Raw genomic sequence first — 13026 nt, forward strand, 5'->3', positions numbered from 1 at the left:
TTGAACTTTCTTTTGCAGTAAATGAGGGCTAATGAAGAACGTGAAATACAGATGGAATAATATTCCAATCACGTGCTTGCTTGCAACCTCACAGAGAGGGGTATAGCTTTCACTGCCTTCAGTGAATTATGACAGTACAGAACGAGGCATTGTGTACTGCTAGAATTAATTAGCATTACTGGCTCCATTTGAGAGTGACCAGATGTCCACAGCCAAAGCAGGACACCTATCTCTTTGTTGCCAGCATTTCAAAAGGACAACAACGTGCAAATCAAGCCAAATTATGTTTTTACAGCAAAAATTACTTCAGCTTTTGGGATTTTCCTTTGCAAAAGGGAGCAATAACATAAACAAGTGGTGTTTGTGCTTGAGAGAGTCTGATTTTGTCACCATACCTACTGCAGTTTTCCTTTTTAAAGCAGGGGTGAGTTTGCAGGGTTCTTCAAAGTCTCACTTGTTATTGCTTCTTCAATTTCACTTCTTCACCATCTGCAAAACAGGGTTAATAAATAATAATATTGTAAGTGTAACAGTGTGAAATACAAAGGAAGATGTCTGGGTATAGATCCAGCAAGAATAAATAATCAGACCAGCGAAGGACATTCAGGGCATCAGCTCAAATCAGTCTATAGAGTACCACAGTTTAAGGATAGTATTAACAAGGCATGGTATTAAATGACTAAATAGCATTTTACAAAGCTGAATAAAGGTGCAACCAAACAGAAGGTCAGTTTTTGCCATCTAATAATACAGAACTGATCATAATCCAGGGTACAGCAGCAGCCGGGAAAAGCTTAGCATGATGACGGACAAATGAATTACCGCAGCTTAATGACATCAGCAGAGCTGCAGGAACTGACTGGAGCAGCCTCCTTTGCCACCAGCAAATGCTATCTAAAATGCATTAAACTAATGCATTAATCTAAACCACAGTGATCTCGCTACACTGCACTAATTCCATTCAATTTTGTGTCACAACCCCTCCAACTTTTTGCTAGGTTTTATTTAAGCCAATGCAGGTTTAGTCACTGACTTCAAAACTCCAGATGCCCGACACTGGGATTCAGTGGAGATACTCAATTCAATGTTACCTTTGTCAGATTCCAGAATAAAGACCCTCATGTTCAGATCCATCTTGAAGAAATACTGGCTCAAAGCACTCCCTTCACTCTTTTTCACTCTGGTCGGTCACTTAGTAGGAAAGCTCTCTATGGGTGTCTCTATTTTATTGTTGATCTTCAAGATGTACCATGATATGCAAGAACCAAGTTCCTCTGAAATATTTTTTGCAGTGAAACTGCCACCATACCCCTCCATAAAGTAATGGTACTGTTTTTAAGCTAGGAAATATTCTGATAATCAGTCCCTCCTACTTTTGAGTACAAGTTTGAGAAGAGGACCCAACAGAGATATTTCGTTTGCAAGTTTATCATGAAGATTTCAAAAGGCACAGAATCATGGTCCCTGCTAAGTCATTTAAAGGGTTAAGTTTCTTAGTGTACAAAGTGTTCCTTTTAATCTGGGATAGTCTTGCTTCATCTCTCAGCCATAGGAGCTCATTAAGACTCCTCCTGATCTGTTAATAAGCCACCTATTCAGATCTCTTTATGCTTCCAAGTGTGAAACTGCAAACTCATTTTGAATGGAACACTGGCTACTTTCTTGGTTATCTTCTACATCTGTGGTCAGTGAAATCTTATCAAGAGTGGACCTGTAATTAACATGAAGAATAAATGGAGTAAATGACTTTCATGCAAGCAGAAGCCCTGTGAAGTAGTGAGATGGTAACAGCACAGACCTTCCCTGCAAAGGACCAGCACAAGGATTTCTTTGTAAACATGTACTTGGTGTAGCACCTTAGAAATAAAATGGCAAAGATGTGATAAGGGACCTGTCACCATCATATTTTCTGAAAAATCCCCTTACCCAGGATTCTTCTCCTGGGAAGATGAGAAGCTTCAGAGAAAAAGGAAAACAATATTATCTCATTTGCTTCTCCTGTATTTTGCCATTTTGGAATGTGGTTGGAGATTGTTTATCCAACATGTGAATTATTTTGACTTAATGACCGATCACGGTCCAGCTGTGTTGGACTCTGAGGAGAGAGTCATGAGTTTTTATTTATTATCTTTTAGCCTTCTGTCTGTTCCCTTTCTCTATTCTTTAGTATAGTTTAGTATAGTATTCTTTTATATAATATCATAAAATAATAAATTAGCCTCTAAGAACACGGAATCAGATTCATAATTTCCTTCCAATGATGGGGGCCCCAGAAAATACCACAGGGACCATTTTCTGGGAAGGCAAGTGAGGCATAATTTTGTTGCAAATGGGTCTAACTGAGCTAGTGAGCAAGACAGGAAGTGGACTTTTTGAGAAAGAACTCACGTTCTGCAAAGAAGGAGTTATGCCAAAGTGAATGATCCTAGGCTCCTTCTGTCTTCAGAAAGTGGACAGGCATGATGAGGAAACAGCAGCAGAGAAATAGGACAGCACAGGATAGATAGTACAGATGGGCTTCAGATCAACCATGTATAGAATCACTTCTGTGGACTCTGTGCCTGTTTTTAACTATCAGGTGTCCTTTGAGGATCAATTTATAAATCTGGAGAACCCGCAAGATATGGGAGGTGAAAAAGGTGTGCTTAAATTGCTAGACCATGAGGGTATGATAGCCCTGGACTTTACTTGTGGGTCAATATTGCAATATAATCTTGTGTCTCCCAGGAAATAATCAGGTGGAGTGGTCATAAAGGATGTGGAAGGGAAAGATGGCACTCTGGCATTCTCAAATCAAAGCAAGGCCTGGGACTGGCTTCCTGGAATTTGAACACATCAGTCAGGTAAGCTTGCAAATAGGAAAGGCTTACTAAAAACTGTATGTCAGAAATCTTCTATTTAATAATTACCTGCAGACTGTGACAAAACTACTTCTTGTCTTTGTCTCAACCAAGGAGGCTAACAAGTGTGAGGCTGACCAGTCAGGAGCCCAGTGAGGGGTCCAAATCCAAGCCACAGCAACGTGACAACAAATGATCATCTTTTAGCTGGGATTTTATCTGTATTGGATGTTAGCTCCTCTGGATCACATCATTAAATGCACAACAATCTGCTTTTCAACAGTACACTTAATAATTGGAGAGTGTTGATGCTCACTGTGCTACCAAACTTCTCTTTGGTATCGTTCACTACTTTACTGCTTCCTTGGTAGTCCACAGAGGTGATAATTGTGTGTAGAGTGGGTTTTCTTAGGGTTTTATTTTTAAAAATCTTTGTAGTTATTGTCTATTTCTGTTACAGCTTTTACGGTGTTTCAGTGATGGCTTGACAATCTTTATTTTCAAATTGACAGTTCCGATAATGATGTACTACTCAGGAAATCTGTAAATCTTCTGGTGAATAAATCCTCTGTATATTTTTGTTTAATGTATTTGGCAGCATTTTAATGGATTTAAAATTACATTTATTTTTTGTGATAGTGTGTGACAAGGGATGGATTCCAACCACTCCTTTCCCAGGAAACATAGCCTTATTACTTGATGCAGAAATACTGCTTTTACATATAGGCTACTTATCACAATTTAAACTTGCCCTCTGACAGTGATTCACATAAACCTTGTGTGCTCTGTGGCCAAACTGGGAAGCTCAGCAAGCACTGAGTATTATCAGATTCTCATGTTTCAAAGGAAAATATATGGATTATGATTAAATTAAAGCTGCTGTTCCTGTTTCCTGCTGTATCACCTTAATATTGCCCAGTCCAAGAGCATCTCCCACTGTGACCCACATGGAGCCTCTCTGTCTGACATAATCTACTTTTCACATGCATCTAGCTGCAGCAGGGGAGGAGGGAAGTGGGAGGAGAAGGTCAGGACACCCAGCATCTCTCTGCTCTTAGGCATGCCAGGGCAAGATTTTTCTGATGAGTACTAATAATTCTAATTTGTAATTCAGATCTGGTTTTGTGTCTGCAAGGATATCCTAACCTGCTCAAGTGGACTCACCAAGCAAGCCAACATCACAGGCATATGTCATGCGAAAGGCAATGATATTGCCAACGACAGGATTGCACAGGATTCCATTCCATCAAATTCTCATTCAGGTCTCTTAAAAATCATTCTCCATCTTTATGTAATACCCTTCTTCATACTGAGAGACTGCTGTGAGAGGCTTTGAAGACAGTGGGGGTCCGGGGGTTGCCCACAGGATTTTTGATTAGCTCCCATAAGTTAATCATGAATCATGATTGCTTCTACCCACACTTACCTATTCCTGTCAGAGCTACTCTTAGCAGCAGTTTTGTGCTTTTCTAGCTTCCCACAGAACTGAACTGTCATCAGGGAGACATGCAGTCCTTAACAGACCCTCTTATCAAATGAGTGACCCTAATTTCACTACCACAGCAAATGCATTCACTGCACAGCTTCTTTGTACGCCGTGTTCCATGGGAATGCTGGCCTGTTAGTTAGCCAGCATGGACCAGTCAGCACATATTAAATGGGCTTCCATGCATTTCTCTCCCATCCCTTCAGTGACTGTGCATCCAAGGGGTACTGCCTGTGTATAACCATGGATGCTACTAACATGTGGTGGCATGAGAAATTCGGGACACAATTTCCTCTCTCCTCTCTACCTGTGGTTGCCCCATCGTCCCCACTGGCCTGGGGCCACCAAGGGAAGAATGTTCCATCCAGATTCCTGCCAGTTTTGTTCACCAACAAAAAAAAAACCCAAATCAAAACAAAAATCCCCAACAAAACCCCCAAACAAGTGAATGAAACATTTTCATTCCAAAATGTTCCAGAAAGGGCATGGGAAGTGGCAATACTGCAATTCAGTCAGAAGATTTTATTTTACATTTGATGCTTTTCTCTTGTGATTTAGAACTGTCTGTCCTCAGTATTCCTTCATTTAGTGTGTGGGTGCAAGGGCAAGAACCCAGAAAAAATCCATTTTTCTCCCCTTCTTTTATTCCTCTTGGTGAACTTGCAGAACCATTTTTTGTTTGTTTCTTTTTTAAAAAAGAGAAAAATAACAAAAGTGGCAAGGAAAGCCCTTCACTCTCTAATTTGAGCAAAACAGGTGTTGGCCTGTTTTTATTCCAGTGAAGTAAAGTGTTGTTACTGCTGAACAGAGTGACTTTTTCTGCAAAATAGAACTCTGATGTGGACATTATACCAGCATAACTAAAATAGAATCAGATTTGTTTTCTCCTCACTCACAGTAGCTACAACTGCCAACTTTTCTGTGCAAACAAGCCATCCTAGTGTCATACCTGGATTGTGGTTTTGCAGAACTCTTTGAGACAGCTGTCCTTGCCCATTAGTTTCAAAGCATTTCTGTGGTTGCCTAGACAAATATACAGTGGGGTGGCAAATGTAGTCTAATCTGGCTGTAGTGCCCCACTGCCACTAAATTCAGGAAATTACACAGCGTTGAAAACCTCTGGCTTGCAAATACTCTACCAGAGACTCTGGTGAATGCGAAGTCCAAGGGTTAATTTCAATTTAGTAGAGAATTTTCTGTTTAACATGCCAGAAAAACTGATGGTAGTAATGGCCTGGATGTTCCCATTTTTATCTATTCTTTCTGTTTCAGAGTATTATTTGCTCTGTTTTCTAGGTCAGATGATAATAGCTTACCAGGGAGATGTTAGTGTGGAAGAAGGTATTATACCATAAAAGCATAGAGTCATAGAATCATTATAGAACTATCATAGAATCATCATAGAATCATCATAGAACTAACGTAGAATCATAATAGAATCATCATAGATTCATAGATTCATAAAATGGCTTAGGTTGGAAGGCCTTAAGTATCACTTAGTTCCAACCCCACTGCTGTGGCAGGGACACCTTTCACCAGACCATTTCACTGTATCATATTTCTCCTAGATATACATCCTCATTGTGTTTTTTCAGGGACTGGGGCTCATCATGAACTGCCTAGTTTCAGTGTATTTTTGGTCTTTTTATTTTGCCTAAAGCTCATTTACTCTTTTTTTTTTTTTTTCAACAATCTGTTAATATTTCAGGATTCACACTATCAATCCTATTTTCCCAGACAGAAGTTAGCCGAGGATATGGTATAAACCATATCAAAACTCAAATAGAAACATCATGCATGGTAAAATTTGCTAGAATACAATCATCATTAAATCATCCATGAAGTTATATTGAAATTATTTAAGAAATTATAACTTTGATGTTATTAATTTTGACTTGAGAGAGACTAATTAGAACTTGTTCTCTTTGTCACTATGATTGATACTCTATTGTCTTGGCTGAAAATCTTCTGTTGGAAACACTACAAAATATTTTGGAGAAATAATAATAAGAAATGAAATAGGGGGTGAGTAATATCAACTCTGCTAAGTTTAGTGATATAATTTCTCTCTCCCATCAACAGCTACTCATACAAGTCATATCTAAGGAGGTCACAATCATGTGATTTGTTCCACTGAACACAAATCTTTGATTTTCTGCTGCTACCATAAATTCCTTTGCCCTGTATTTAGAATAGTGCTGTGAGCAATTCTTCTCTTCTAGAACAGATTGTGAGGGCTGAAGGGATTAATATTTCTTGCAAACAGCCACCCATTGTTGGAGGTTTGTTTCCTTCCTCATATCCTGGTATGGATGGAAAGAGAAGTTTATTCTTGGCAGGACTCTCCACATGGTCAATTTTTTCCACTTTCCCAATAAAGGCTTTTGTCTCTGTGTCTAGAAATGAGAATAGTCTCAAAACTGAGACAGGCCATTATGTAATGAGATCAGAAGGAAACTCTTTCCCCTATGCTTGTAAGCTTCAATTCTGTCTCTCACTAGTTATTTTTAAGGTGTGTATCCTCATGACCCAAGGCAATCCATAAATTGTACATTACTAAAAGCATTGAAATGGCTTGAGATAACAGACTTTCCTGTAACAAGAACAGAATGAAAAAAGATTTCCAAGAACTTTTATAAGTTCCTGTATTATTATTTTATTATTCCATTTCATCTATAATGGCACAACCGTGAGGCAGGAGTTCAACTGGAACTGTTTGGCACCTTCAGGCAGGCCTTTCCCTCTGCCTGGAGAACTGGACTCTTTTTGCTTAACATGATTTTTCTATGTTAATGTTAACGTTAGCCACTTTATCCAAACTATTCCTTTCTCCTGGTAATTTTATGGTCTGTGGACAAAGCAACCCACCATGCCTGAGCAGGCTAAATTACCTCTGTAATTTTCAAAATTCCTTGAACAAGTGTCCAAAGAGTGTCTAGCTGAGGCAAAACAGAAGTTCTCAGAAGACAAAACTTAGATTGACAACATGAGTCCTATCATAAAGGAACACAAATTGCATTAAGAGTCTTCCAGAGTATTTTAAAACTCTTATTATTAAATGGTGTTATTTACTTTTGTGAAGTAAACTTACTTGTCAGTGTTTTATACGTGAATTAATATGAAGAGCGTCTTCAAACATGTGTGGTATTTTTGTAAAACTGGTGGGATCATTGAAAAAGCTCCTGTTTGCCTTCCTAATTCTCCCTTTGCTGCCATTTAAGAGTGGTGAAAAATGTGCTCACTCTAGCTTGGACAGAGATAGTCCAAACTAATTCTATGCTTTCTTTCCAAGTAGTTTGATCCAAAAATCCATTGAGGTCATTGATGTTTAAATTGGTGTTGGCCTCCAATGGAAACATATAAGAGCTCATTTTGTAGCTTCAGGCCTTGTGCTAGTACCAGGCATAAGTGCTATTTATCCTTTCCATGCATAGAAATCCAGCTAAAAGAAGCACCCAATTATTTTGGTCCAATTTTTCATGGTCTTCATGGAAATGAAAGAAGGGAACAAAATCCACTTATTAAAACTGGCGCATCTCCATTTTACTCAAATGGGTCACAGTTCATTTCATACATTCCTAAAAAAAATATACTTCTGTTGGGACAATAAGCAGGAATAAGATTTATCATTATCTAAAATGACGTACTTGTGGATGGACACCAGTTTTAAATGTACTTTTAGCATATTTTTCTTCTAAAATATTAATAAGTATGTTAAAATGGAACATAACTTTATCTTCTTCCTGGACTGCCACAGTATATTCAAGATGACTAAACCATTCCTAATTCAGTTCTGCATGATTCAATCAAACACATCCAATTAGAATATTAGATGACAAAATATAAAATAAGTTAAAAGATTTAAAGAAGTCACACTTCCTCCTCTAAGATTAGCCATTGGAGAAAAAGCTTATTAAATAAAACCCAATTAGTGACACAGTAAAACATTCCAAACAAAATCCCTAACTGTTACCAAGTTAAATGTTCAGACCTTGCTACAGATGAGTAGACATACTGCTCTGGCATGGGTTTCAAAATATAATTATAAATGTCAATCAGGGAGTCTTTATGTTTTAACACTTAAATTTTTCACTGTCTCCCTCTATCCCTCCCTCTCTCTCTTTTTTTTCTTTACATATTCAGTGATCTTATTAAGTAAAGGGTTTAAGTGTTTGAACCCATCACTGATATAATGGCCTCTGCTTCTCATCCAAGCAGACTTCTTGCAACCTATACCTGGATGTGGAAGAAGAATCAGCTCCTTCCTTACACTGCTTTTTCTGTAGTTCTTGCATAATGAGTGTCTTGACTACCTTTACTTTTTCCCTAAACCCTCCATTTCTCCGTTATAGTGAGAGCTGTGGGTTGTTTCTTTCATCGAATAAATATTCAGAGGTCTGAAATCCAAAACTTTATAAAACATGACTTAAAAACCATGGCCTTGTAAGTGCACTTGTAAATGTCTTTAGCCAGTGTGTGTGCTGTCATACCTTTGAGACAAATTCCTTTCTTTTTTGGATTTGATTTTAAGCTGAATTTGTTTTACAAGAAATGCTGGCCAGAAAATAAGAACTACATTTTTGTGTTACTGTTGGGGCTTTCCAGTGCAGCATGCTGCAGCTGGGTCAGGACAACCCCTGGTTTCAGCACAGGCTGGTGTATGAGCAGATGGAGAGCAGCCCTGCCCAGAAGGACTTGGGGTGCTGGTGGAGGAGAGGCTGGGCATGACCCAGCCATGGGCACCCCCAGCCCAGAAAGACAAACACATCCAGGAAGGACAAGCACCTGTTGGAGTGGTCCAGAGGGGACCACTGAGATGACCAGAGGGATGGAACACCTCTCCCATGAGGAAAGGCTCAGAAGAACTGGGATTGTTCAGGATGGAAAAGAGATGACTTCTGGGTGATCTAATGATGGCCTTCCAGCATCTGAAGGAAGCCAATGAGAAAGATGCAGAGCCACTCTGAGGGCATGCAGTGACACGACAAGGGGAAAGGGCTTTAAAATGAAAGAGGGTAGGTTTAGACTAGATGGTGGGAAGTTGGGAAGAAATTCTTTTCCAGGCACAGAAACAGATTACCCAGATGAATTGTAGATGGCCCATCCCTGGAAGTGTTCAAGGCCAAGTTGGATGAGGCTCTGAGCAACCTGGACTGCTGGAAGGTGTCCCTGACCATGACAGGAACTAGATGATCTTTAATGTCCCTTCCAAGCCAAGTCCTTTCCATGCCATAATTCTATAAAATTTGTCCTTGTTCTTCATTAGAACAAACAGTTAAAGAGAGCCCAGGGTGTGTGGGAATGAGGAAATTCAGTCTACACTCCAAGAGCCCATACTCGGAATGTAGGATGAAATAATTTCTATCAAGAAGAGAAATTATAGAACAGAGATATATCTGAAGGTATCACAACAGTTGGAGCAAAACATTCCCTGAAGTATTATCTTTTTCTTCATTTTTTCTTCAAATCACCAAGATTTATATGCGAGAGCTGGAACTGTGACTTTTATAAAGCTTTGAAAAGCGTTTCAAGTATGCTTTTATGAATATTTTTGTTTATTTTTAATTTCACTGCATAAATAGACAACATTTTCTAGCATTGTCAAAAAGCCATTTAGGCAGGATATTATTTTAGTGCTCTGTTTCTAAACTCAGCTATATGTCAGAGATTGTTCAGACCTTCTTAATGCTGACTGTAATTGCCATGATGAAATTTGTGGCTGTGTCCTTTGAAATAGGATGGTTTCAAGAAGAGGAGCAATGATTCCCTCCTGACATAGGAAACCACAAGCAAATATTGCAATGATACACACCCATTATTGCTGACTATTTGTGTCAGTGTTCTCTCCCTCACTGCTATCTGTACAATAAATTTCCCTCCTTTAGGTCACAAAAATCTGCTCTGGTGAAATGTTACAGCTGCATATTTGTCCAGAATTGTCAGAGATTAAATCTGGTTAGATTTAACTTAACATCTTTAGAGCCACAACAGCAACCTCATAATAGATATCATATTTGGACTGCATTTTTGTTATTCTTGGACACAGCTGCAATGATCTTGGTGAAGGGCTACAACTAGGTTGGGCTGTTCAGGTGCCTTCCAGCCCCCTGTTCATCTGGTGAGATAGAAAACTTATAAACTGGTAAACATGTCCACAGCATTAAACAACTGAAGATTATTTCATATATGTTCTCATTCCACCTTTGAATTGAAGTGAAACCTTTCAATGCTTTTCATCTAGACCCCAGTAAAAGAGGCTTCCCTGAGGACTTCTCTGTCCTCAGGGACTAGAAGATTAGATCTGCTCTTCCTTTTCTCTTCTGATGGAAAGTATCCAGTTTTGCCTCTCAGTCTGTCCTCCATGTAAGATATCTATTAGGGATCTTCTGGCTTTTTTTTTTTTTTAATAAAAACAGGTTTTCCAGAAGTTGTTGTTGGGTTTGTTTTGTTTTTAATTTTGTTTTTTTATACATATATGTGATTAATCCTAGTTCTGATGTGTCACAGGCAGGCAGCCTTCTCTTGCCTTAGGTGATAATACACAGCCTACTTTTCTTCTTTTCTTGTGTTCTCTCCACACACAAATACCAACAGAGCTAAGCCATTGTAAACAAGAGTGTAGGAACAAGAGCCTTGAATAACCGCTGAAGAGGAAAGATTTACTGCTGAATAGATGTGCTGGCTGCCAGCACTGAGACTCATTTTTCAGCTGTTCTCCAGGCTGTTAAATTATCAACAGGTGTCCCTAATAGGAGAAGTGGTAGGTTGTTGATGCTGCAGTGCTGATTCATTCTCACCCTGGGTGCACCAGCACACCTTCAGAGGGAGGTGCTGTGGCAACAAGGTTGTGGCAGGCAACCTGCAGTGTCTCTTCTTCCAGACACCATTGCTGTGCTCTCTGAATCTGCTTCTCTCACAGGTCCCACTTTTACAGTTCTATTGGCATCAAAATAAGGCACTGATAGAAGCCCATCACTGAGAGGCTGGTTATTTGTTTTGGAGTTAGTCTAAAATTTCAGGGAATCCATGCTAGGAGGCCAGCTTCTTGCTGATTAGATATACAGATTAGCATAACTCTGAGTTTAAGTTAAGAAATCTTATATCACTTAAAGCAGGGAACTGAACCTAAGTTTCCAATTGTACAGACAAGTGTCTGTTCTTACAGTCATTTAAGTCGCTTTCACATATAACATTGAAGGCTCTATTAAATTTCTCTTCACAAACAATCTTCAAATATGGATGTCATCGAATCATAGAATGAGAGCATAGCAGAGGGGCAGAATTCCTTCCCTTGCCCTGCTGACCATGGTGCTGTGGCTATGTTTGTCTTTCTGGGCTCTGAGTGCCCATTTGGTTGATAGGAACCTGAAAAATCACCTCAGTTGCAGTTCCAGGCAGGGACACTTCCCACTAGACCTGGTTTCTTAATGCCCCATTCCCTTGAACATTGCCAGGGATGAGGCATCCACAGCTTCTCTGGGCAGCCTGTTCCAGCATCTCACCACCCCCACAGTAAAGAATTTCTTCTATATATCTAACCTGTATTTTTCATCTTTCAATTTGAAATATATTTTGTTAAGCAAGATTATTACTTTCAGGATAGCCTCGGGCCATACACATATCAAAGGAAAAGAAACTGTCCAAATGGGCTTGTAACTAACACAAGCCAGTATCCAAATATGCTAAACTTTTCTGTGAACATGAAAGAGTTGTCTTAACCAAAAAAGGCAACTGGACTGCAAAACAGGCTCCTACTGATGCTATCTACCTGTGTAATAAATCAAGTAACACTACATTATCTCATGGTCTCTTCTTGTTTAAGAAGCAGATCTGTGATTGTGACACACTTTAGGAAAACCATGGCATCACCCCATTACACTCATGCTTTAGATGATAGTTGATTACAGATCTGCAGCCTGCATGTCCAAAATCCAAGATATCAGTATGAGGAATTAGTCTCATATGTAAGGTATATGTGAATATATGAATGGTGAGAATGTTACTGTGCTTTAAAAAACTGTTTTTTAAGGAAGGCCACTGCTGGCAGGGAAGCAGTGGCAGTGTGGGCACTGTCTTGTAGAGCTCAATCTGATGATTTATCCATTCAGTCCTGTATTTGCCCTCAACAGCAGCTTTTACTTTCTATTTCACAGGGAAATAAGGCTAATGAACAGACAGTCAGACCCATATCCCTTCAAAAACACTTTGCTGTTGATATGGTATAAAACCCTGAGCATTTTCCATATCCATATCTTCAAATGCTTCTGAATTACTGATTCTAACAACACTTTGTAGGAAGGAGTTTCATAAGGGAATGTGTAGGATGGGAAAGCTTTTCTCATGATCAGCTTTCAATTTTCCATATTTAGATTTCAAGTCTTGTTTGTGAAGAAGATTTTCTTCCCTTTACAGCACATTTGGACACTGAGGGTACCTTTATGATAGCAGATTTTGCATTTTTATTTTCTAAAATTAATAACATGAATGTTTGACTCTCCTTAAAGAGACATTTCTTTACACTTAGTTAACTCCCAGAGGCAATTTCTATCTTTGGCATATAGTTCTTTGTGAAGAACTACCTCTGAAGTAGCATTTTTAGTACAGGCTTTCTTAATTATCTTTAAATTATTGTAGCTGTGCTTATCTTGGGTTGGGGGAACAGTCCAGCTTTTTTTTCTTTTTTAAGGATTAAATAGCAAA

This window comes from Zonotrichia leucophrys, chromosome 4 (assembly GCF_028769735.1).
Source record: "Zonotrichia leucophrys gambelii isolate GWCS_2022_RI chromosome 4, RI_Zleu_2.0, whole genome shotgun sequence".
NCBI lineage: Eukaryota > Metazoa > Chordata > Aves > Passeriformes > Passerellidae > Zonotrichia > Zonotrichia leucophrys.